The sequence below is a fragment of the Ictidomys tridecemlineatus genome, chromosome 2, assembly GCF_052094955.1.
Source record: "Ictidomys tridecemlineatus isolate mIctTri1 chromosome 2, mIctTri1.hap1, whole genome shotgun sequence".
Lineage (NCBI taxonomy): Eukaryota > Metazoa > Chordata > Mammalia > Rodentia > Sciuridae > Ictidomys > Ictidomys tridecemlineatus.
In genome coordinates, this window is record NC_135478.1 from 88,475,240 (window position 1) to 88,501,786 (window position 26,547).

Genomic DNA, 26,547 nt, shown 5'->3' on the forward strand with positions numbered 1-26,547 from the left:
TGTGCTAATAATGGAATTTGTTATAATTCAGCCTGGCCTAAGCTACAGTTTACCTTTGGATTACCTGGGAAGTCAAGTTTACCAGAGTATCTGTGTCAGAAGATTGTGCAGGGCACGTTTCGTGTCTTTCAGGGAATAAATTGCCTGAAAGCTTTTACACCTCACTCTTACCTAAATAAATTCCTGCCCAATCCAAATGAGTTTTAAATGTTGATTAGAGCAGAAGGGAAATAAATACTACTACTTGGAAATCCTTCCTTTGTCAAGTTCTCCTGCGTACTCCAAAGAAATAAAAGTTGGTTTTGTTGAAGGATTCTAAACAGCGCCTTTAATGCAGGCAGACCTCTCAACCCGCCCTTCATACCAATTGTTATGAATGAATGAGGTTTTATTGAAGCAGAAGCAAAGATTCTGTAATTACAACCACTAACAAAGGAATGAACTCCAAATGATGTTTTTCCCTCCACTTGCGTGTGGCAGGCGTCTGTTAAGCAATGTTCTGATTCCTTTTCACTGTGCTGGTAATCAGTAGGTTCTTGGGAGATGGTCATTTTTGCTTTAGGAAGACATGGCCTCATTGGCATCAATGGGCAAGTTAAAGATGGTCAAAGGAAAGGGGGAAATATGTGTAAATAAATGGATGACAGATGGATAAATGGGTGGATGGGTGAATAGATAATAAAGATGGATGGATGAATGGATGGATGGATGGATGAATGGATGGATAAATAGGTGGATAGATGGATGGATGGATGGATAATAGAGATGGGTGGATGAATGGATGGATGGATGCATAGATGGATGGAGAAATGGATGGATGGATGGATGGATGGATGGATAAATGGATGGAAGGATGGATGGATGGAGAAATGGATGGATGGATGGAGAAATGGATAGATGGAGGATGGCTGAATAAATGAAAATAAACACAGATGGGCAGAAAGAAGTATCCAAAGCCAAGAAACTGTGGACATGTTATGCAGGTGTCTGTAAGTGATTTTTTTCTCCATTTCTGAAGTTCCATCCAATCATGGATAGTGACAGGGCATCTTGAAAGACAGCTCTGAGGAAGTGGTGGCAGCAATGCTCTATGGGGTGCTTCTCTTGGGAGCTCTCTAGGCTGTGAGGGACTAAAGGGAGGAGCTCAAGCAGTATCCAATCCATCGGGGCTGGAGGGAGGAGCCCATGCAGACTCCACCCAGTTGGTCTATTGCACTCAGCCTGGAGGCTGGGAAGATGACCGGCAGCTAGGCTGCCTGGAAAACACAGCTGACTTCATGGATTGGTTTAACTCTGTGATGCTTGAGCTTGGTTTTCCCACCACAGGGTCATTGAATGAATGTGATCTTATGGGTGCCCCAAGTCCCCAAATCTCTCCTCCCTACCAGGAGGAAATGCTTCAAATTCCTATCATTCTGTTTATTTTTTTTTAATTTATAAAGCTTTTTATTTTGCCAGATGATAAAAGTAATACCAAAAGTTAAGAAGCCAAAATGAGACAGAAACATAAATTCTCCATAAAAGTTCACACAATATAGAAGACCATTAAAATGAAAATGACTGACCATCCCACCATGCATCAATGTCCACTGCTACCATATTGTAAATATCTCAACAAGCAATAAAGGGCCAGGCCTGTCATCCCAGAGGCTTGGGACACTGAAGCAGGAGGATCTCGAGTTCAGTGCCAGCCTCAGCAACTTAGCTTAGGCCCTAAGCAATTCAGTGAGACCTTGTCTCTAAATAAAATACAAAATAGGGCTGGGGATGGGGCTCAGTGGTCGAGTGTCCCTGAGTTCAATCCCTGGTACAAAAAAAAAAAAAGCAATAAAAGGGAGGTACCTAAGACCTACAGTATATCAGGCTCATCCTCTATCCTGAGGGAATTTGTAATCTACTGGAGGAAACAAATTAAATGGGTTATTACACGTGCAGTGAGTGCTTTGTGACTTGGTCTTTGCAAGTCACAAAGTGTGTGTGTGTGTGTGTGTGTGTGTGTGTGTGTGTGTGTGTGCACGCACTTGCCCCTGTACATCCCACTGATAAAAATATCAGTAAATACTCCTCATTCTCTCACTATCTTTGACTGCCTAATGCCTGGGCGGGCTCTGGACTCTTCCAAGACTGGAGAAAGCCAGGAGTGACAGCCCTGATTTGCATCAGGAAGGGCCTGCAGGCATCTGGGTGCAGCAGAGTGGGTTAAAAAGGGGTGGAAGGATCAAGGAGTGGCTGAGGAGGGGAAAGTAGCCCAGCCAAGGTGGGGAGGAAGTGGGAAGCCGTGCTGGAGACTCCAGGGAACACAGCAGCTTCCTTTTTTCCAGGGTTCTGTGGTTTCAGGACTGGTGATTCTTTAGAATGTGACACTCTGGGGCGCCCGGCCATAATTTGGCCAGTTACAGACTGATAACCAGGTAGAACTACTGCATTCTTTTGGGGTGGCTTTACAATGTACCGCTGTGTGGGTTTCCAAACTCAGTCCTTTCCCTTTAGATGTCGGTTGTTAGAAGTGCCTTTACTAAAATGTGAATGTTAAGGTGAACGTCCTTACCCACAGGTCTTCTCCTCCTCCTCCTCCTCCTCCTCCTCCTCCTTCGTTATCAGGGATTAAACCAGAGACATTTTACCACTGAACTAAATCCCCAGCCTTTTAAAATATTTATTTATTTATTTAGATACTGGGCATTGAACTCAGGGGCACTCAATCACTGAGCCCCATCCCCAGCCCTATTTTGTATTTTATTCAGAGACAGAGTCTCACTGAGTTGCTTAGGGCCTCGCTAAATTGCTGAGGCTGGCTTTGAACTTGCAATCCTCTTGTCTCAGCCTCTAGAGCTGCTGGGATTAGAGGCATATGCTACCTCACCCAGTTTATTTCTTATTTTGAGACAGGGTCTTGCTGAGTTGGTTAGGGTCTCACTAAGTTGCTGAGGCTGCCTTTAACTCATGATCCTCCTGCCTCAGCCTCCAGAACTGCTGGGATTGCAGGTATGCACCACCCCACCAGACTCAACAGCTTCTCTTCTTCTTCTTCTTTTTTAAAGTCAATCATATATATATATATATATATATATATATATATATATATATATATATATATAATACATCTCTATTGTTCTTTTAACATATACATGACAGTAGATGTATTTTGACATATTATACATACACGAAGTATGAGTTATTCTAATTAAGATCCCATTCTTGTGGTTGTTCATAATGTGGAATTATCCTGGTCACGTATTCATATATGAACATAGGAAAGTTATACCCAGTTCACGCTACTGTCTTTCCTATTCCCATTTGCCCTCAACAGGTTCTCTTCTAAAGGAAATGAGTAGATAGATAGAAGAATGAAAGATAGATGGAAAGAAGGAAGGACAGATAGACAGGTGGATAGATGGATACATTGTGTTATATCTATACCTATATATATATGTTCTATAGAATAGAATACTACTCAGTATTCTAATAGAATACTACTCAGCAATGAAAAGGAAAGAAACATCAATATACATAACATGGATTGATAGAAGATTCATGACGCTGAGTGAGCTTGACTGAAGTAATTAAGAAGAGGATAGCCTGAAACTCATATCTCAGCTCTGATCCTTTTTAACACTGTGGCCTCAAGTAAGCAAATTCCTCTTTCTGTGACTCAGTTTTCTCACCCATAAAAATGGGGATAGTAAGTATCACCTACAATAGCGTTTGCGAGGATTCGTGAAATAAAGGCACCAAGTACTTAACCCACTCGGAGGTATACACTGGGTGCTGAATAAAGTTTATTTTTTTGCACAGCAGTTAGAGGTTAAGAACTTGGGCTCTGGAGGCAGACCAACTCAAATTCAAATCCCAGGCAGTTAACCCTGAGCAAGTTCACGATTTCTAGGAGCTTCTACAACCTGGAGAGGATGCAAGCGCATTGGTGGGAAGCCAGGCAGGAGGCGAGGCCTACCCAAACCAGGTGATCAGAGAGTTTGGTGCAGAGATGACTTGCCCAGGTTTGGGGAGGACCGAGAGAGATGGGGTGGGGGCCAGCAAAGGGTGGGGCTGCAGGGGCTGGAAGGGTCGGGTGGATTCTAAAAATCTAGAAGCAGGGAGTCAGGAGACAGTGAGCAGCAGGAGCTGTGGGGTCGAGGAGCAGCACAGCCCCCAGGGCAATGCAGTCAAGACAGCCCAGGGACAAACGTCCCAGCTCCTGGTCTTCCTCTGTGGCCCTTCTCTTCTTGGACAAACCTGCAGGAAGTCAGAGGACAGGAGAGTCACTGCTACAGTCCACCCAGGTGAGCCTCCTGGCCCGGGGCAGGGGGAGCAGGGTCAGGGCTGGGACCTGGCAGGGGACAGAGGACCAGAAGGGGCAAAGAGACGAACTCCACTACCTATAGGCGCAACCTCCTGGGTTCAGTAGTGACCCAGCAAACTGTGGAGCCGCATGGATCAGCATGCAGCACCTAGCAAGGCTGCTCTAAGCAGCAGCCCATGGTTACCCAGGAACCCACCCCAGACTGGTTCTCAGGGCTGGTACCCGGCCAGCCTCGCCCCGCCTCTCAGTGCTGGGAACAGAACAGAGCTGATCTCCTCCATTCTGTGTTTACTTAGAGAAAACTTGGCTGCTGAGAGCAAGAAGAGGTTGACTGTGGTTTCCTACAACAGCTGGGGGTTGGGGGGGAGGCGGGGAGAAAGGAGCTGGAACATATTAGGACTCCTGAAAGCCAAGAGACCCCAGAGCCCAGGAATCTGAGACGAGCCGGCACAGAGGACAGCGTTTGCCTGCACGCTCTGCCAAGGGACTGTGGATTTGCAGGGCTGAGCACCGCGTCCTGGGACCTCATCCCCAGGAGGCAGGGCCTTGGGGCAGCACCCAGCGCCCGCTGGGTGGAATGTGCCACTCTTGGAATCCATGGAGGCTCTCGCTTTTTTCAAATTGGCCTGTAAATCTGCGTATAGTTTTCAGGGTTTAGGAATTTTATTTTATCTGGATTAAAGTCATGTTCTGCTTTGGCATCGGAAGGCGTTTATGACTGTTAAAACAAGAAATGAAAAATATAGACCTGGAATCAGTGTGGCTGTCTCTTGCCAGATACACAGGGGTTTGTCCCCCTGGGGGCCAGGCTGAATTCTCCTGTCCCTGTTCCCCTGACTGCTGGGGTAGCTCTTGATAAAGCCTGGGAGGGCCAAGTGTGAGCAGCAGGCGGAAGAGGCAGGGAGGGCCGGGCAGGAAGGAGACCTTTATCTCTGTGAGGTGAGCTTTCCCACTCCCCTGAGCCCTGTTAGCACACCCTCCTGGGCATTGTCTAAGGGCTTTCTCCTGGCACGGTCACTTGGCTGCATGTGGAGTAGGGGGCAGAAGGCTTCTGATTCAGCAGGGCCTGGGATGACTTTGAACTCCCCCAATGCAATTTTGGGCAAGGTTTAAATAACTGGGATTCCAATGGCGTTGGGCCTTGTTTACCAGATTCTCTATTCCCACTGACTAAATTTTAGAGCACACAGCCTCACACACCGCAGACACAACACACACACCACGTACATGTCACATACAAAACACACACCCACGACTGACACAACACGCAATACCTACCACGCACAACACACGTGCATTCACAACACGGGCACCACAAACACACCACACGTACATATGCTCGCTTCTTTCTTAATAGCAAAAGGTACATGACGAACACTTGGAAGGCAAGAGAGAGCATTTGGAAAGGGAGCAGAGAGTGAAAAATCACCCAATCTCTGGGCAAAGATGGTTCTAGTATTTTCCTCCTTTCTCTCTATCATCGATATATCTTTCTAAAATGTAGCACAGACTACATGCAGTTTTGTTTTCTGAATTTATACTTAGAGATGACAGCATTTTTCCTTTTTTTGCAGATGTTACATTGTACTTACGATAATAACAATATGGACTCCCACTTAGTAAATGTGGAGGTTTGGGCCTTTGCACTTAGAGGGACTATTCAAAACTGACTTTAGCCCATTTTTAGCTGTTATTTAATCTTGTGAGAACCTGAGTCTCCTCATCTGTAAACTGAGGAATATGAAGGGGTTGCTATGAGAATAAGCTCTGTTAAACAGAGAGCAGCCTGGGAAACACTGTGGTCCATAGTACATGCTCAATAAATTCCTGCTCGCGGCTGGTGGCTTTCTTTCCAGGAGGGTGCCATATGCAGCGTTTGCTCTAAATCAGAACTTTGGGCCCCACAGCATTTGTTTCATGGTAAGCAGCTAGATGATTTTTAAACTTCTATCTTTCCCTAAGAACATTCGACAGAGTTGGCAGTCTGTAATATGCAAAAATCCACCCAGAAATGGAAGAGAGGGACATTTGCACAAGCTGGGTTGTGTCTACAGAATTAGAAGGCACAGTTGGACTAATTTTGGTGCCTAAAAATGGGAAACATTGGAATCATGCTGCATGAGAAACGCAGGTTCTTGAAAGTGGCAAAAGGAACTGGCGGGACTGGTTGGATCTGGGACCCTTCAAGCTACAGACTGCGCAGCTAGAAGCCACCAGATCTGGGGGGAAGGAGTTAAATGTCCCTGCAGACCTCAGGTTAGAAATGATCTGCTCACAGGGCCTCTCCATTGTCTCGGTCCCGCTCTTTCCTCTGTCTTGCCATAGATAATTTGGATCCTGTGGCCAGCGCTCTGGTATTTGGTCCTTTGGGATTTCTGAGAGGCCCGGCCCCTGTGACCGACCTCACGTGGGCAGGCTGCACACAACTCACTTTGTATCTGGGGAGCCGAGCGGGAGGCATGGCTCCCTTTCCCCGCCGCCAATCAAGCCGGGCCTGAGAATTTACGAGATGAAGGGGAACCACTTTGAAGAAAAGCGCCCTTGTCTGGGGCCTCGCCATGGCTCTGTGGCGCGTGGGGAGGTGGGGAGGGGCGGGCACGTGAGAGGGGCCAGTGCCCTGGGGACGCAGGCGGGGAGAAAAGAATCCGAGAAGAGAAGTCGGGGTCAAAAGCCTTTCTGTGCACAGGAAAGAAAGCTGAGAAGGCTGCTCCCTGCCTGCAGGTGGATGATCACAATGGCCCTTCCCGAGGGTCGCCCACCACAGCCCCTGCCTGCAGTGCCCCCAGCCTCCTCCTCCAAGAGAGAAGATCCAGAGAGAGCCAGGAGGCTCAGGTCACTTCTAGAGCCTGGCACGGGGGTGCAAGCCTGTCATCCCAGCAGCTCCGGAGGCTGAGGCAGGAGGATCGGAGTTCAAGGCCAGCCTCAGCAATTTAGCCAGGCCCTAAGCAACTCAGGAGACCCTGTCTCTAAATAAAACATATACAAGGGATGAGGGTGTGGCTCAGTGGTTAAGCACCCTGGGTTCAATCCCTGATACACATGTGAGGCACTGGGTCCGATTTTTCAGCACCACATATAAATAAATAAAATAAAGATCCATCAACAATTTTAAAAAATGTATTTAAAAAAAATCATTGCTAGAAGAGTAAACACAGTCACTCATGACCTAAAAGCAATGGCTTCATGTCTCTGAGCCTCAGTTTCTCATCTGTGAAAGGGGGCTTGGGAATAGGAAGCCCTTGGGTGCCTCCCTGGGAAGAGGTGCACACCACACTGGGCACAGCACCTGGTACCCAGTAAGTGCTGAGTGAGGGGGAGCTAGTGTTAATAGCAATCATATATGGTTTCAAAAGAAGTATTCTGCTTTTTCACTAGAGCCAAGAATAAAGTCTGTGCGCCAATCATTCTTTCATTCATTTGCTCAGGCAACAGCAAACATTTAACAGGGCCTACTGTGCGCTGGCTGCTTTCCAAGGGCAGGCAGATGACAGAAGCCAACTCCTGCATGGTGCTGTGTGTTACCCTTGCTTCTCTGAAGCCCTTTGTATGCATTAACTTAAATGGCCCTCAAGACCCCACAGAGTAAGACAGGAACAGAGAAGTTGAACGTGGCTAAGTCACACAGCTCGTAAGATCAGCAGCTGGGATTCGAACTGGGATCCGCCTGCTTCTCAAGGCTGTCTCTTCAGCCCCGTGCGAGTCCCAAACTAAGAAAGAACATGCTTCCGCCCTGCTAGGGCAGCCCTGTCCCATAGAAGGTTCTGTAATGACAAATAGCACAGATCTGTGCCGCCCACCATGATACCCACTGGTGGCTACTGAGGACTCAAAGTGTGGCGAGCATGTGTCACATCTGCATTAATTTCAGTACAGATTCAAATTGCCACACAGGACGAGTGCTACTGCACTGAATGTCAGCCCTAGGAACTCGGGTGTTGTGCTATGACTCTGCCCAGGGCCTAGGAACACAGGGAGAAGAACCCAGTCTTAGGGTGGGCTGTGGCCTGGACAGGGTAGTGAGAGGCTTTCCAGAGAAAGTCCTCTCGGAGCCGAGTCTTGGGGAAGGAGGGGTTGGCAGGAGGAGAGAAAATATTTTTAAATATGTACAAATATGCTGGATTTCACAACAGGCCCTGTACTTTGGTGGAGACTGAAACCTTTAATCAAGACCCACAGTCCTCTTTGAGCTCACCCCTGAAGAATTAAATAGTGCTGGATTCAGGAATGTGCCCACTGTTCATTTTGGCTGCAGGCAGCTTGGGTTTGGCTTTTCCCCATCACCTCTCTGAGGATGTGAAAATACCTGGAGAACAAATTTGGAAAATTCACTGGCTCATTGGAATGCTTTGTCAACATCACAGGAAGCCATATGTCTAAGAACTGTGAACCAGCTTCAGGCAGACAAAAGAGTGGTAATAATAATAAGGATAATGAGAATAATAATGAAAAGCAGTAACCACTTATTAAGATACTTACTTTGTGCCGGCCTCAGTGTTAAGTGCTTTTGTGTATTGATCGTCTCACACAATTCTACAATCCATTCTCTGCACGGCAGCCAGAGTGGCCTTTTTAAGACATAAACTCTAAATCAGATCATGCTAGTCTGTAGCTGAAACCCCTTAAGTGGTTTTGCACTATAGTTAGAATGAAATCAAAGAGTCTTGCCCTGGCATGCAAGGCCTGGCCCTGCCCGCCCCTCCTGACCTGCTTCCACTCTCCACCTACTCACTGGGTTCCAGCCCCATAAGACCCCTTTCCAGTGTACATGCCTCACCTTTGTCTGCCCCAGGGCCTTTGCACTTGTTCCTCCACTGAACAACCAACTCCAAACCTTAACCCTTCTACCAGAGTGAAAAGCTCCAGAGAACAAGGATCTTGTTTCTTGATCACTATTGCATCCCCAGCCCCTAGAACAGTAGATACTGTCACCTGATTGAAAGAATTTCTACTCTGTGTAGTAGGCATTATCATCCTCATGTAACAGATGAAGAAACTGAAGGCCAGAGTGGTTAATTTTGCTCAAAGCCTATGAGTTTCTCAGTACAACTCCAAAGGACCTGTCCAGTTGCTCCTTGTCAACTATACTGATGCTACTCAGGCAGGAGGAGGTGGAGTTTCCACCCTTTCGCTTTGCAAACAGCACAAATTTGCGTCACTTAGTCCTTTAATGCCAGAATCTGTCTTTTTAATAAGAAACCCTGATGGGCTAGGGTGGTGGCTCAGTGGTAGAGCACTTGCCTAGCATGTTTGAGGCCCTGGGTTCGATACTCAGCACCACAGGTAAATAAATGAATAAAATAAAGGTCCATCAATGTCTAAAAACAAAACAAAACCCTGGCTTGCAAAAACTATTCTTCAACAAATGTCGACGGTGTAGCCTACTATGTGGCTAATGGACTCTATGGCTTGCAACATTCCCCAATTTCTCCCTGGCTTTTATCTTGTGTTTTGCTTTGATTATAAAAATGAGTATTGTAGAAAGCCCAAAAAGTATAGGGAGGGGGATCCCTTCTGACCTCACTATCCAGAGGCAACAACACAGCATTTTGGTCTCTTACTGGCAATCTTTCTTCCCATCCTCTCTAAGCACAGCGTTGGAATGATCTTTGTATATAATCATCCATTCTCCTTTTATCCCTTGGCATTATTTCTAAGAGTATTCTCATGGTACTAAAAATTCTTCATAAGCGGTGAAGCTAATGGTTGCTTAATATTTTCTCCCATGAGTACACCCAGTTTACTCAACCAAATTTCTTTAGTTTGGGAATCCCCTTTTCTCATCTCGCAAGTCAGGAAGGCCAAAAAAAAAAAAAAAAAAAAAAAAAAAGGCATTAAATGCAGAGACACCCATACTACCACGACTTAAATATCAAGAGATTTGTGGGCAGTTAAGTTTCTCTTTCATCAGAATGAAAGGCACATCTGTATTTCATCAGAATAATTATTGCTATTATTTTATCGTTCTTGAGATTTCATGTCACTTAATGACGGGCATATGTTCTGAGAAACGTATGGTTAAGTGACAGTCACTGTGTGGACGCCAAACACTGTTCTTCAACAAACGTTGATGGTGTAGCCTACTACGTGGCTGCTGGACTCTATGGACTAGAGTGTCATCTGGTCCCTGGTGGACCCAGCCTCAAGGTGGAGTACACGACTGTATGTGAACACTGTGGATATTCCAATGCAAATCGTGAACGTCCCTAGATGTTTTCATCCACAGCACAGGTTCGAAGGCTTTGGGTGTTTACTCTGGGCAGCATCTTCGTGGTTGTCCTTTCACCTCCACCTTCTGGGCCACCGACTCTTCCCAGGGTGCAGCTGCAGCCACGGTGGCTTCCAATGCAACCAGGAGGTGGGTGGAGGTCAGACTTCGAGGTTCAGGGGCTCCACTATGTGCCCTTGGACCAGCCGCTTCTCGTCTCAGCAACTGTGAAAGTCCAGTGAAGGCCGGAAGTGATGTAAAGATGTCCTCACCCTCCAAGGACCGTCACGAGGTTGACCGAGGGGCAGCAGGGCCCAGGTGCTCCAGCCCGAGGCTTCGCGGCTTGCTCTCATTATAAGACGACACAGACTCTGGATTAGCAGACCTGCCTGAGACGAATTCAAGAGCACCTGACAGAGTGGGCACGACCCGCCCCGCAGATGCGTGTCCCAGCTTCCCTTCCAACAGAACCCGCACGTGGGCAGCCGTTTGGCTCAGTCCCGGTTCACTCTGGGACTCCAGGCAACCAGCTCGCTCAGCCCCAGCGGCGGGTCTCTATTGGTCCATGGGTGATCCCGCCCCTTCTTGTGATTGGTTAATCAGAGGTCATGTGGCTTGTTCTGGCCAATGAGACACGCGGGGCATGTCGGACAGATGGGGAAGAACTCCAGGGTGCAAATCAAGTGTCCCTGAAAGAGGTGGTGTGACTTCTTGCTCTGAATGTAGTTCCTTAGAGTGCTGCAGCCCCCTTGCTACCAGATCAGGGAAGAAGCCTAAACGAAGAGCGGAAAAGCAGAGAGGAGGAAGGAGATGGTATTAATCATAACAATAATAGCAACAAGCATCTGTTGAACATTTATTTAGGCTTGCTAGGTACTGACTCTTCCAAGTGTATTACAGATGCTCCTCAGATACACCCATCGTGCATTAAAGATATCGATGACTTGAGGCCTGGGGTTGTGGCTCAGTGGTGGAGTGCTTGCCTAGCACGCATGAGGCACTGGGTTCGATACTCAGCACCATATATATATAAAAAAACAAAACGAATAAATAAAATAAAGGTATTGTGTCCATCTACAACTAAAAAAAATTGAAAATTAAAAAAACATATTGATGACTTGAAAATGCATTTGATACCCCAACCTACCAAAGAGCATAGCTTAGACCAGCCTGTCTTAAACACCCGTGGAATGCTTAAATTAGTCTACAGCTGGGCAAAGCCATCTCCCACCAAGTCTGTTTTATAATTAAGGGCGGAATAGCTCCTGTCGTTAATTGAATACTGAAAGTAAAAACCAGAAAGGTGATATGGGTATACTTTCACACCATCAGCAGGTTAAAAAAATCATAAGTCCAAATAAGAATAAAAAAACAACCATAACAAAAATAGGTAAGTTGAACCATCTTAGGCTGGGATCCTTTGCTTTTGCTTTAGTCGGGACCATGGCCCTCCCAGCTTTCATGGCCCATGAACTCAGAATGTTTATCCATTTTTAAATGCTTGAATAAAAATCAAAAGAATAATGTTTCATGATATAGGAAAATCTGTATGAAAATCAACTTCCAATGTCTAAAATAAAGTTTTATTGGAATACAGCCATGCTCTTTCATTTACCTACTGCCCATGACTGCTTTCATACTGTTAAAGGCAAGGTGAAGCTGTGGGGCAGAGAACACCTGGCCCCCAAAGCCTCAAATATTTACTATCTGGCTCTTAATGAAGAAAGTTTGCTCACCTTTGCTTTGGCATTCACAAACCTGCAAGTTGTGTACTGTTATGATCCTGTTTTTGATAGATGAGAAATGGAGACTCAGAGAAGGCAAGTAATTTGGCCAAAGTTACACAGCTAAAGCAGTGGACTTGAGATTTAATATCAAAGGATCTGGCTCTGGAGCCAGTGAGTTATGTTAACTATTTTGGAAAAGACCCTGGATTCCCAATTCTTGTGTAGAGCTCTTGAGTCAACCAGCCCTAAATGTGCCTCACCTTTAGGCTTCCATGACATTATCATTATTGAAGCCACTTTTTGTTTTTTTTTTAGAAAGAGACATATTTTTTTCTTTTCCTAGTTGTAGTTGGACACAATACCTTTATTTTATTTATTTATTTTTTTTAACATGGTACCACGGAGCCACAACCCTGGCCCTGTAGAAGCCACTTTGAGACTGCATTTCTGTTCTTTGCAGGTAAAAGCATCCTAACTGATGTCACAAGGAAACACACTAAAAAGATAAGAGCAGCTGGCTGTGGTGGCTGTGCCTATAATCCCAGCACCTTGGGAGGCTGAAGTGGGAGGATTGTAAGTTTGAGGCCAGTCTGGGCAATTTACCCAGAGCTTCTCTCAAAATAAAAAATAAAAAGGGCTGAGATATAGCTTAGTGCCCATGAGCGAGGCCCTGCCTTCAATCCCCAGGACACAAAAGGAAAAAGAAAAAAAATACCAACAACATAAGAGGAGGGGACTGGGAACATGACTCAGTGGTAGAGCACTTGCCTGGCATGCTCAAGGACTTGGGTTTAATCCCCAGACTGTAGAGAGAAAAAGGAGAGGTCATCGCAGAGAGTAAGGCAAGCAAGCCTCAGCTTCCTGGACCCACTGCCTTTTATCCTTGCTTAGAGAATAAAGTCTTTCTTTCTTCAGACATTTCCAGGCTCCACAAGGTCTTCCCTTTAAAAGGGATTAGGAAGGAAATCCTATTTTAGAATTGCTGCTGCTTTTGGCAATTTGCAATATTAGCCTGATGAGGAATTACACTTGCTAATAAAATATCTCAAGTTGGGTTAAGTCTCATTGTGGCAAGTGCCGGTAGTCATAGCCTGTAGCAGCGACTTCTGGGCCCGCGCATCCCTCCCTTGGCTAGAGCCCATGTGGAAAATCAATTTCCTCTAAATGTTTGAAGAATGACACAGAAGGGACCTGATTTCTTTTCCCTCTGCCGGAGTCAATCTGGAGACACTGAGCCTATAAAATGAATGAAAATAGCTACAGTTGCAGGTTGCTGGGGGGCTGGGGCTAGGGGGGTGCCGAGCTAAGCAAAGCCCCATCGCAAGCTCTGAGTTCTGGCTGTTTTGTCCTGAGCCCAGAGGCAATATACGTTTGTGTCCCCAACTGATTCGCTACTAAAAAGTCACAGAACAGAAGGAATTTCATTTCAACCCAACAATCTCACTTCTAGGAATCTCTGCCGCAGAAAAATTCCCACGATCATGCAACAATATATGAACAGGGCGTTCCTTGTAGCCTGGTTTATGATGGAGAAAACTTGGAAGGAATATAATTATCTGACAAGAAGGGGCTGGTTAAACCAATGGCGATCTATCCATGTTTTGTAGACATTAAGAAAAGAGATAAGGCTGTGGGTATTCAGATGGAAAGATTTTTTGATATGGTATTGAGAGGGAAAAAGCAAGTTGTAGACATATATATAGTATGAGTTCATTTTTGTAAAAAAGCAATAACAAAAACTTCATTTGTGATGGGCACATTCATATGTAGAGGTTTGTACATGAATAGAGAAAGGTCTCACAGGGTATACACCAGGTTGTAGATGGTGGTAGCTAAACCCAAGGGAAGGAACTATACAGATAATTGGGAAGATTTCCCTTCTATATTTAGATCTTTTTGTTGTTATGGTGTTTTTCTGTTGTTGTTGATACCTTTTTGTTGTTATTACAATGACGTAGGTAATGGAAAATAAATTAGCTTTTCGGTTTAGCCAGCTAGCACTGCGCTAGACACAACACCATTTTTTTGGATATTAAAGATCAGGACTCAACTCCATGGCGCCGAAAATCCCATCTAGCCACAGATGCATGTCTGTTACACAGCCTCAGTGATCCATTATTGCTCTTTCTAATCAACAGTTGCCACAAAGGGACTTAATACTTAGCTAACTACCTACCAAACCAAAACATCCTGTTGCCAAGGCCAGAGTTTAATGATTAACTTTAATTTTTTTTTCTTTTAAACATTTGGAGATAATACACAAAACATAAAATGTACCATTGTAAAGCGTATGTTTCCCTGGTATTGAGTATGTTGACAATGCTAAACCACTGTCTCCAGAACATTCCGGAACATTCTCAGTTGCCCCAAATGGAAACCTTATACCAATTAACTAGTTACTCTTCAGTCCTTTCTTCCTGTAGCCCCTGGAAATCACTAATCTGCTTTCCATCTGTATGGGTTTGCCTATTGCAGACATGTCTACATGTAAATGGAATCTCTTAGGCGTCACCTCTTACCACTGTTTTCTTTTACTGAGTGTAATGTCTTCAAGGTTCATCCATGTTGTCGCACAGGCCGGGTGTAGTGGCACACGCCCGTAACCCCAGCAGTTCAGGAGGTTGAGGCAGGAGGATCATGAATTCAAACCAGCCTCAGCAAAAGCAAAGCCCTAGGCAACTCAGTGAGACCCTGTCTCTAAATAAACTACAAAATAGGGCTGGGGATGGGGCTCAGTGGTCGAGTGCCCCTGGGTTCAAAAAACAAAACAAAGCAAACAAACAAACAACAACAACAAAAACCCAAACAAATAAAAAAAATCTCATGTTGTAGCACCTGTCAGTGCTTCATTCTATTTTATGACTGAATAATAGTCTAAGGTGTGGGAACACCCACAGATTGTTTATTCATTCATCAGGTGGTGAAAGTGTTGGATGTTTTTATCTTTTAGATATTATGAATAATGCTTCTATGAATATTCCTGAACACATTATTTTTGTTTGAACACCTGCTTTCAATTCTTTGGGGTAAAAATGTAGGAGCGAAACAACAGGTAATTTTTTGTGCTGGGGATGGACTCCAGGGCCTTGTGCGTGCGAGGCAAGCGCTCTACCGCTGAGCTACATCCTAGTTCGGAATTTACTTTTGAAACCCCAGAAGTCTGAACTCCTGACCAAGAGGACATTCCACAAGTTGGGAAGATCTTTCTCGGAGTGTCTCTATTTTGTCCCCTGAGTTTAGGCAGTGAGTTCATATACAGATGCAGGTGGTTGTTATGTAATTTACTTATATAGATGATGATTTCAAAAAAATCATCTCCTAAGATTTCACTTCTTTTAGCATATTCCACATATTTCTATGTGACGTGAGCACTTTGGGGAACGGTTATCCAAAATTCACTAATCAAGTGATTCCTTCAGGATTTCTCACGGAGGTTTCTCTGTCTGTTGCCCTTGCGGAAATCCAACCGTTGTGACTAATCCTGGCACAATGAGCATCAATCCTGACCCGGTCCAGGTCAGACCAGGTGAGCCGGGTTCTGACGTGGGCTTTTGTTGAATGAGAGCCGGGAACAATCAGCACTTTTTAAGGTGGGCTCAACTTACTGTTTTCATTGCTGAAAGATCTGGCCAGAACCATTGGCGAGAGAGAAGAGCTTATTTGGGGGCTCGGGGTTTCAGAGGTCTCAGCCCATAGACAGCCGGCTCCATTCCTCAGCGCTTACCTCCAGGAGGCAGAGCATCATGGCGGAAGAGTGTGGCCGAGAGAAGCAGCTCCCATGATGTGCAGGAGGTAGGGAGATGGGGGGAGAGGGAGAGGGAGAGGGGGAGAGAGACTGACTCTATTCGTCAGATACAAACTATAGATCCCCCAGCCACGTCCCCAGCGCCCACCGCCTCCAGCCACACCTCACCTGCCCTCAGCCCCACGCAGTTGACCCCATCAGGGGACTGATTTACTGATTGGGTTAAGACTCTCAGAACCCAACCCTTCCTCCTCTAAACCTTCTTGCGTTATCTCACGCCTGAGCTTCTGGGGGACACCTCATAGCTAAACCATGACATTTACCGTCTCCAAACCGTCATTGAATTTCCTTGGGACCTGGGTTGAAGTCCCAGTTGTGTGCCGTTTATCTCACCTTGAGAAAGGTACCCGGCCCTTCCGAACGAACGACCTGTTGTAGTACATACCCGGTGGTTGGTTCATGCATTCAGGAAACATTTATTGTACACCTATGATATGCCAAGGACTGTTCTCCGTGCTGACCAGGACAGATCTGAACCCCTGACCTTGTGAAGAGAGATGAACAGTAACCATCACAAATAATTGCAAGATAGTTAAATGGCGGAGGTCTCTGAGAACAGCGAGAACAAGAGGGCTGAGGGAAGGACCTACTTTTATTTTTATTTATTTACTTGGTACTGAGGATTGAACCCAGGGGTAAACTGAACCCACTTTCCCACTGAGCCCCATCCCCAGCCCTATTTACTTATTGATACAGTTAGAGACAGGGTCTTGCTGAGTAGTTGAGGCTGGCCTCCAAATTTGTGATCCTCCTGCTTTGGCCTCAGTCCCTGGGATTTACTAGTGTGCACCACGGCAGCTGACTCTGGAGGACCGGATTCTAAATGGTGTGGGCCGCAGAAGATCCTCTAGGGAGGTCACATTTGAACAGACCGAGGGACAAGGCACGTGGATACCTGGGGGAAGAGGAACAGGTAGTGCCACGGCCCTGAATCAGGACATTGTGCTGGATCTGTGGTACAGCAAGGAGACCAGTGTGACTGGACTAGAGGAACAGTGGCCCAAAGTAAAAGGAGCTAATCCCGTGGGCCACAGTGAGGATTTGGGAGTTTCCTTGTAGCCAGATGGGGAGCCCTTGGAAGTATGGTCCTCAGCTGATTTAAGTATCAAAAGCCTTATTCAGCCTGCTGTGTGGAAAATAGTCCAGAGCTGGGCACGGTAGCACACAATTGTAATTCCATCAGCTCGGGAGGCCGAGGCAGGAGGATCAGGAGTTCAAAGCCAGCCTCAGCAAAAGCGAGGCCCTAAGCAACTCAGTGAGACCCTGTCTCTAAATAAAATACCAAGGAGGGCTGGGGGTGTGGCTCAGTGGCTGAGTGCCCCTGAGTACTGGGCTTGGACCAGTGAGGTCAGTGGCCGTGCATGGGGTGGGGGTGGGGAAATGGTACACTCCGCAGGTAGAGACCACCCAGTATCCAATCAGGAGGCTTAAATAAGATACTGAAGGCAAAGCTCTAGGCACAGAGTGCGTAGGTCAGTGGGACAGGGTAATGGCAGATGTGATCATCATGGTGGCTGGAGAGGGTCCCCAGCAGGTTTGATCTGGAGCCTGTAAGGAAAGTGAGCTCCAGGAAGCCACCGAGGCTCCCGTGTGGTTCACCAGGAGTCCTTCAAGGCCACCGAAGGCAACAAAGCACCAAACCACCCGAGCCACCTCACTTAGACCCAAAGAAGAGAAACTTCAGGACCAAGTTTTTCAGATACCTGTACAGAAAGCATCCAGGGTCAGGAAAACGCTGCTGTCCAGAGTCCCTGGCTTTGGAAGTGTTTGCTGGCAAGGTCATCGCAGCCCAGGTATTTCTATGTGGGGGTTTTCGAACTGAACTGCCAACTCCAGAATCCCTTTCAGGAAGAAGCAGCCGTGGCCAACAGACAGTTGGATTCCTTCCAATTCACCTTCTCTTCCCTCCAAACTCCAGAGACAGGAAAGAGGCCGGCCTGAGAATGCCAGCGATGGATTTTTCCAAGGGAATGCCAGCTTCGCTCCTCCCTCCCCCGCCACCGGGCCTCCCTGGAGCCTGCTGCCCAGCTCTTCCCATCGGACGTCTGGCCTCAGCAGGGAGAGATGGAGACCCAGGCCCTGATCTTGGTTTTGACGTCAGCAAAGGGAAGCCCTGATGAAATCAGTCATCAGCACTGATGGAAATCCACCCCACCACCTCGCTTCCTAGGCCCGACAGAGGGCTCACTCTCTTTTTGTCTTGTTTTGCTCTGGATTAAGTTTTGATATGATTTTTTTAGAGTTGATTAGAAGATAATAACACCAGCAAGCTTGCGGCAAATTATCTGTATCTGTACTCAATACTTACTCTGTTCTCGCGAGCTGATATTTGGCTTGTCACATGTGTTTGTTAGTCATTGTAATTAATTGAGCCCAGGGACATTTGCCGGTGCCAGAGGTAGAGTGACAGGAAGGTCCCCACCACCCTGCGTGTATCCCTAAAAAGAGAACTTTGGGTGGACAGGTCCTTCCTCAACCTTCTCTCTTGACCGGGCTTCTCTCTTCCCTACGGGCTCTTTTCTATGAAACCCTCCATCTCTCTCTCTCATGGCCCCTGACAACTTTTGTACCACCAGGCCTGGCCTCCTTGTCCACGGGTCCCAGCACCAAATAAACACAGGACCCCTTACTCAAAAAAACAACCTTGATACATTTCAGCGTGGAACTGCGGGACTTGGAGCCAAGCTTGGGGACCTATGTGGCTGCTCAGGTTTACGACCCTGAAGCTGGTCCTGAGTGCCATGGATCACTTTTGTCCTCCCACCCCCACGAAGAGAACACCCCCTGCCCCAGAGGGTGCCTCATCCGTCTTCCACAGCTTGAAGAGTGCCTCGCCGTCAGGCGTGGTAGCGCACGCCTATGATCCCGGTCACTTGGGAGGCTGAGGCAGGAGGATCTCAAGTTTGAGATGAGTTTCAGCAACTTAGCAAGACCTTGTCCAAAAATTTAAAAAAGGATGTGGGGGTGTAGCTTGGTTGGTAGAGGGGCCCTGCATTCAGTCCCCAGTATCACAAAACAAAAACTCCAGTCCTCAGCGAAGAAAGTAGAGCTCCAGGAGTGACCAGAAGAACTTTTCAAACGCTAACTTGGAAGACGCCAAGTGTGAGCCATGCAACTCTCTACACCCGTGGAGGGTGGTAGCGCATTTGCCAAAATCCATCCAACTATGGGCTTAAGAAGAAAGCATTAAATTGTATCATTACACATCAAGTTAAAAAGTGCCTAAAAATCCCAACACTGGACTGGAGATATAGCTCGGTGGTAGAGGGCTTGTCTAGCATGTATGAGGCTGTGGGTTCCTTCCCCAGTACCCCAAAACCAAACCAAACCAAAACAACAACAACAATAAAAATAAATCCAGGCATCACCAACGAAAAAACCAACCAACCAACCAAATTAAACAACAACAACAACAACATCAACAACAACAAAAAACAGCATCTCTGCCTTATCCTCAAAATAAAGGCTGGTCGGTTCCACACCCCTCGAGGTCCTTCCCTGGGGCCCTGCTTTGTGTTTTCCAGCCTCCCTCCCAATACTTCTGTGGCTCCCTACTGTCCAGCCTTGGGGAATAGGGGATGTTCAGGATGGCGCTGGGGAGGACATGGACAGAGTCCAGGGGGAGAGGGGTGGGCAGGGGGCAGCTCGGTGGGTTCTGAGCACTACGTACCCCTCCCTACGGAAGCCATCCAGTAGTTTCCCTGGCACAGACAGTCGCATGGGCAGATACCTGCTGAGCAGGGCCCCACCGCCTCCGAGGAGGGCCTCCCTGACCAACGCCTTCTGCCTTGAAATCTCAACTCAAAGGTCTTCTCCAGCAAACCTTGCTGACCTGCTTGGTCTCTTGGCCGTACCTCTGTAATAGCATTTGACACACTCTCCTAGGTGAATGGATGTGGTCTCCTGAGGGCAGGGACCTTCACTTTCTGTCCTCCAAGTCCAGCAGGGTGCCTGGCACACACAAGCCCAGAAGCAATACATGCATGAAGGGACTTCTCCATCGTCTCTCCGGCACCGAGCACAGGCGCAGATGCGCAGGTGTGGCTGGATGCAGGGGCAGATGGGTGACGAGTGCATTTCCTCTTTGCCTTATTTGTATGGCACTGGGAATTCTTGGCATCTTGGCAGCCACGAAGATGGGAGACTCTGGACTCGGGCAAGCTGCAGGGACCCAAGCTCTTGCCCGTGGTCAGGTTTGTGCCTGTGACTTGACCTCCCCCCAGCATCCGACCAGGTGGTCATGGACCTGCCTGACGGGGTTGCTGAGAAGCTCCAAGGAGACATGGCCTGTGGAGTACTTAGCTTCTGGCAGCTCTGACGGAAGCAAAATTGAATCACGTTCACCATGGAGCCTGAATCAGTGACAGTGTGCCGCAGTCTGGCTGGGCACAGATCACGAGCCACTGAAGCAGGAACAGACTTTATTTCTGAACTCCACCAGCACACTCCACACACGCTCCCCGGGAACTCTCCTGCACGCCACGCGGCTCCTCCAGGAACCACCAACCGGAAAATCCCTCCTCTGGCACTTCCCCAACCAATGGGAACTCTCCGGGAATCCCCGCGAGAACTCCAAAGTAGCGCGAGAACTCCAAAGTAGCAGACCGAGGGGGACAGCAGGGGTCTAATATACACAGCTCAACATAACCATTATCATCTCCATGGCTCGCTGGCGTCACCTCTCAACCACTCTGTTCTGGCAAAAATGCCTTTTGTCATTCGACTCGGCTATGGCTCTCAGCAACAGTGGTCACCAGACGAAAAAGGAAAGAAGTCACCGGCCATTGACAGCTACCCTCACATAGGCACCTCTGGTTTTATCTCCTGTGATCCACCCAGTCTCCTGGGTCAGATGATGGCACAACACAAGTCAAAGTGTCCCCAGTCAGGAATACCACCCTTGGAAGATAGTACTGAACCAAACTCTGGAAGACAATGAACATGGCCATTTTCCTCATTGGCCTCCAACTTCTGGTCTCCATACAGGAGGACACCAGTTATATCCACCAGACAGAGAGAGAGAGAGAGAGAGAGAGGACCCAAGGGGGAGGTGGTCCTCTAGCTCAGCAGGCAAACCAATTTGTTGATGGTCTTCCCAACCAAAAAGTGTGAGTTCAGCCTTCCTGGATGATCTGCCCAAGAATAATTCTTGGCTAACCATGGCGCAAGTGGGTCCCACGGCCTCCTCCGTCCACCTCCCTCCAAGCCACGGCTTCCCAACCCAGTCCGAAATTTCCCAGCAAGGGCAATTTTACATCCTGCCTAACAAACAACTCCGACTCCAGAAGCAGACAGGTTGACGTTCTAATCCTACCTGTTAGTTCCTGGCTGTGAGATCTTGGACAAGATTGGGAACTACCCAGAGATTTCATTTCCTCTCCTGTCCAGAGAGGAAAGAAGAGTGTTGCTGGCGCTTGGTGGCACACGCCTATAATCCCAGCGACTCGGGAGGCTGAGGCACGAGGACTACAAGTTCAAGGCCAGCCTCAGCAATTTATGGAGGCCCTAAGCAACTTAGTGAGACTCTGTCTCTAAATAAAAATTCTAAAACTAGCTGGGGATATTGCTCAGTAGTAAAGTGTCTCAGCGTTCAATTCCCAGTACCCTCCCCCCCAAAAGAAAAAATCAAATAGCAAGAAAAATAAGAGCAGTGTCCATGGTGAAGGGTATCTGTGAGGACATATGTGACAGTTTCTAAGTGGCAGAACTTGGTGGTGAGTTCATTAGGTGTTGGGTGCTATTTTACTCCTGGTTTTCAAAGGAGGAAGTAGGGTGGTGAAAGTCGTGAGGCAATAAGACAGTGGGCCCTACAGACCTGCAAAACTGGGAAGACCCTGGCTGGATGTGTCACCGACATCATCTGGATTGGCCGGCCGAAAAGGGTCTCCTGCCCCCTCCCCAGAGATCCAGGGTCTAAGACCTAGAACCCGGGCATGTGACCTTATCTGGAAAAAAAACCAACTTTGCAAAGCTAATCAAGTTAAGTTAGTTAGAATCTGGGGAGGGGATCACGTTGGATCAGGGTGGGCCCTTAATCCAATATCAAGAGTCCTTCTAAGAGAAGGACAGGGGACACACACACAGAAGGCCACAGGAAGACGGAGGCCGTGGGCAGAAGAGTGTAGCCACACGTCCAAGAAGCCAGTGACCAGCAGGAATTGAAAGAGGCAAGCAAGGGTCCTTCTGAGAGTCTTCAACGCCGACGCCTTGGCTTCAGACCTCTGCCCTCAGAAACTGTGACAAAGCACATTTCTGTGGTTTTAAGCCACCCAGGGTGCGATGGTTTGTTTGTAGCAGCCCCAGAAAAACTCCCACAACCTGTGGCATTTTGGATGAGGACTATAACAACCCGCAGACCCTGGGAAGCTCTGAGGATGAGGAGATCATTCTACCAGATTCCCGCCTTGAGCTAGTTTGGTAGAGGGAAGGATGGATCCATGAAGAGCAGACAAACTGGGGTTCACATTGCAACTTCCTCTTCAATAGCTGTGAGATCTTGGGCCCATGACTCAACCTCTCTGAGCTTCGGTTTCTCTGTATGAAAAACAGTAAACCATACTTCCCTCGGGAGACAGTGGGATGATTCAGAGGACATTTGCTGGGCCCAGTTTGCAGGAATTGCTTAAGTGATGGCTGCCAAGGTGGCCAAATCTTTGGGGCAAATCCACCCAGCACCTCATGCCACGTGATAAGCTGCTACTGTGGGCTTGTGGCATATCCCTGGATCTGGGGAGCCAAAAAGTCAAATGGCCTGAGTAGGTTGAATGGGCGGCTGTGGCCGGGTGTGGTGGCACATGCCTGAATTTCCAGAGACTTGCGAGGCTAAGGCAGGAGGATCCCAAGTTCGAGGCCAGCCTCAGCAACTCAGCCAGACTCCACCTCCAAATATCATCAAAAAGGGCTGGGGATTTTATAGCTCTGTGGTAGAGCAACCCTGATTCAATCCCGGATCCCTGCCCACCCCTCAAACTAAAAATCCGTGGCCACGGCCTGATTAGCACGGTTCTTTTCCTTTGAAGGAAAGTCCTGGCTCTCCTGAGTGCTTTGTGAAATCGTCAGCCATCTGGGCTGGCACCTTATTGTTCCTTGGGAAGCCAAAGGGGACAGAAAATCTTGAAACTCAGCCCCACGCTCCCAAGGCATCCTGTGTGTCTGCTTCGAACTTAACACGAGGCAAGCGACTTAGAGACCAGCAGGGCCGAGCCCACGGCGGCTCCTTCTCCCGCTTCCTGAGCCCGAGAGAGCTCCGTGGCCTCCGCCACCCAGGACCCTCCTACCGACTGGCTAGAGGGGGCACATCCTTTCCACTCAGTTAAAAGGACATTCTTCCAATGAGAGCAGGTCATATTTCAAACTGCATTGCCAAAGGTATCAGGAGCCAGTAAAAGGGGGCATTTAACACCGTATTTATTTTGACTGGCAAAACAGGTCATGGCTGTAAAAGAAACAGCTCTTGGGAGTGAGGCAGGCTCGCCGACTCTGGGCTCCGTCTCTCTACCCACACACACACTGTTTAAAGCATTCCGGAGCCGCTGCCAACTTTCCTGGCAGGGCTCTTATTTCTTTACATGTATGTTACATTCCATCTGTTTAACGTGCTCTCTGTGCCATTCGTGAATTCTGGCAGGGCCTGGCAAGGTGGCATGGCGTGCTCAGGCCTGTTCTAGGCCAGAGGGGACCTGGGGCAGAGCGGGTGGGGGGGGTGGCGGGGGCTGGACAGAGGAAGGAGTCCTGCTTGCCTTTGGCTCCGGGGACCTGGAGTTGCAAAGATCCAAGGGGGACTTGTACTGCATTTTTTTTTTTTTCCAGATGCGGCTGGGTCACGTGTGCATTTCATTTGGCCCAGAGATATTTTGGGGTACAGATTTCTGATATGCAGCCAGAAAAAAAAAAAGAAAGAAAGAAAAGAAAAAGGAGAAAGATAACATTAGGAAAACGTATGCTCACGAATCTGAGGTTGGCCCGGAAACATTCCAAGGCCTTCAATGCCCACACCTGGATCCGATGGTCCCAGCACCCTCCAGGAAAACCGAACACACGATCTTCACATTCGTCTCAAGAACCATTAAGGGCTTGGTCGGTGGAGCCGAGGCAACGTGCTGGGACTTGGATCCAATTTCATCCACTTGGAAGACAGGAAGGCCAGGTTTTATGCCCTGCCAAAACATCTGGTGAATTCAGTTAAAAAAAAAAAATGCACTAGTCCAGGAGGGAAGAAAACAGAACCCTCTAGAAACTGTCGGTGGGTATTGTGTGTCGGAAACAGGGCTCCTGGTTGAGAGCTGCAGTAGAGATCTGCAGGATGGGGCCGTTAGAGAAGGGAAGATGACGGGGTTAAAGATGGAAAGGTTCAGCTGGGTATGGTGGCCCACACCTCGGGAGGCTGAGGCAGGAGGATCGTGAGTTCAAAGCCAGCCTCAGCAACTTAGCAGGGCCCTAAGTGACTCAGAGAGACCCTGTCTCTAAATAAAATATGATAAAGGGCGGGGAGGGGCTGGGGCTGGGGCTCAAGTGTGGAGTACTTGCCCAGCATGTGTGAGGAGGCCCTGGGTTCCATCCTCAGCACCACATAAAAATAAATAAATAAAATAAAGGTATTGTGTCCAACTACAATTAAGAAAAAAAAAAAAAAAAGACTGGATGTGGCTCATTGGTTAAGCACCCCTGAGTTCCATCCCAGGTACCCTTCCCCTCCCCGCAAAATGGAAAGTTTCACACTTTAAGAAAAAGTTGAGTGCACCTTTCTTGAATCCAGCCTGCGGTACAGACAGAATCTGCCTGCTCAGAAGTGCAGTTACTCACCTGCATCCGAAGGGATGGCACAGGGCACAGGGCCCCTCATGAGAACCAGCCGCAGGTGGGATGAATGGAGTGGGGATTGTATAATCCCAGTTGGCCCGTGGCAGGAACAGGGAGGAGGAAGGAGCACGAGGAACAGGCTTCACATGTGATTCAGGAGGTCCTGGAGCCCGTCCTGACCCTCTGGGTTGGAATTTCTGACTCTCTACTTCGCCTTGACTCAGAATAGGAAACTGTATCCTGACCGCGCGCTTCTTTTTATAGAATCCGACTTTCTTGCCAACTTCCTCCAGAGCGCAAGATCATCCTTCATGGTCTCTAAACAATACGCCAATCATCAGATGGAAGTGGGTGGGTTGGGGGGGTGCACTGTCCTGTTTGCACCAAACATAACCCAGGCCCCGAGCAGAAGACAAACAACGAGGCCGGCTTTGGCTTCCCCACGGGGCCTGGTAAATACAACATGTTCTTACAGGTTGGGAAACCGTCTGGCTCATCTTTGTACTTTCTCTCTCTCTCTCCCACTTCTTCTAACTTGGATCTCGTAGTTCTGCCTTGACGTGGGCCAAGTTCACATTTGCCAGTTGCCGGCTGGATAATGGATGATCTGTGAGATTAGTAATGGGCCAGGGATGAGGAGAAGGCAGCCAGGCATGGACTCTGGCGCAAAATGACTTCCCCTGGTCCTGATTTCCCTGCACAGCCCCGACAGGGCCGTCCGCGTGCCGATGGGAATCAGGCAGGTGAGAACAAAATGACTTAATTCTCTTTGGTGGCTTCACTTGCGCTGGCAAAGAAAGCTACGGGAGACCCCTTGCCCTGGTCATCCGTCTGCGGAGGTCATTTCTTGCTGGCGAGGTACACTGGAGCGTGCAGGCCTAAAGGGGATGTTAATAGAAGGCAAAGGGTTTGGTCGTCCCCTCATTAAAAATGGATTTTTGTTTTCAGTGCTTTAAGGACAGGAACGGCGAAGTTGGAAACTGTGCTTGTAATTGGGAGCAGGTCCTCCTGCCAGATCCGAACAGCTTTAGGGAGATCCAGTTTTAGGTTTACAGTACTACATTCTGGCTCACTGAAAGTGCATCTAAATGTTGCCAGAAAGTGTCATAAACTACAAAAATTTGTACAAAAATATATTGACATAATGACTCTGTAGCCTTAAGTCAGAGGGTTGGGGGAGCAGATTGTCCCCATCAGCGTCATTCTCTTGGGTGACCTGGGACAATTATCATGTGTGGGATTCCAACCCCGGTTGGACCAGTTTGCTTAGCTGCTTAGAACATGACGTTAAAGGGCCAAAGAAGCAGCGTCACCCTGTCCCGTGGCCACAGATGGCCTTCCTACCTGGGCCATGCCAGATGAGAGCTTAGGGATCCAACCCAGCCCTACCATTTCCATCTGCTGCTAGGATCAAGTCCCGTGTGGCCGGCCGACGGGCCTCTGGGTGTTTCTCACTGGGTCTCCGAGATCCTCCGATGGACCACGCTCACTCCTGCCTCTGAGTCTACTCTTCCTCTGCCAGGATCCCCCTTCCCCGGCCACCTTCCTATCTGGCATTCGATTTACAGGCAGATTTTTCATAGAAGCCTTGGCTGACCCCGGGGACTGGCTTCCATGGTAGCATTTATCAAAATTGTCACTTACAACTTGTGTTTCATGTCAGATGCGACCGGCACTTCTCACATCGTCATGTGCCCGCGAGTCCCGGGGG

General features: G+C 48.0%; 1 long non-coding RNA gene across 1 annotated transcript; it reads right to left on the bottom strand.

Annotated features, from left to right (window-relative positions):
- Window positions 1–10,188: 10,188 nt before the first annotated feature.
- On the bottom strand, window positions 10,189–25,069 carry LOC144375221 (uncharacterized). Its single transcript, XR_013434779.1, has 2 exons — window positions 24,840–25,069; window positions 10,189–24,162 (listed from the first exon to the last, which is right to left on the bottom strand). It is a non-coding gene; the product is annotated as an uncharacterized LOC144375221 (long non-coding RNA).
- Between the last annotated feature and the right edge of the window lie 1,478 nt (window positions 25,070–26,547).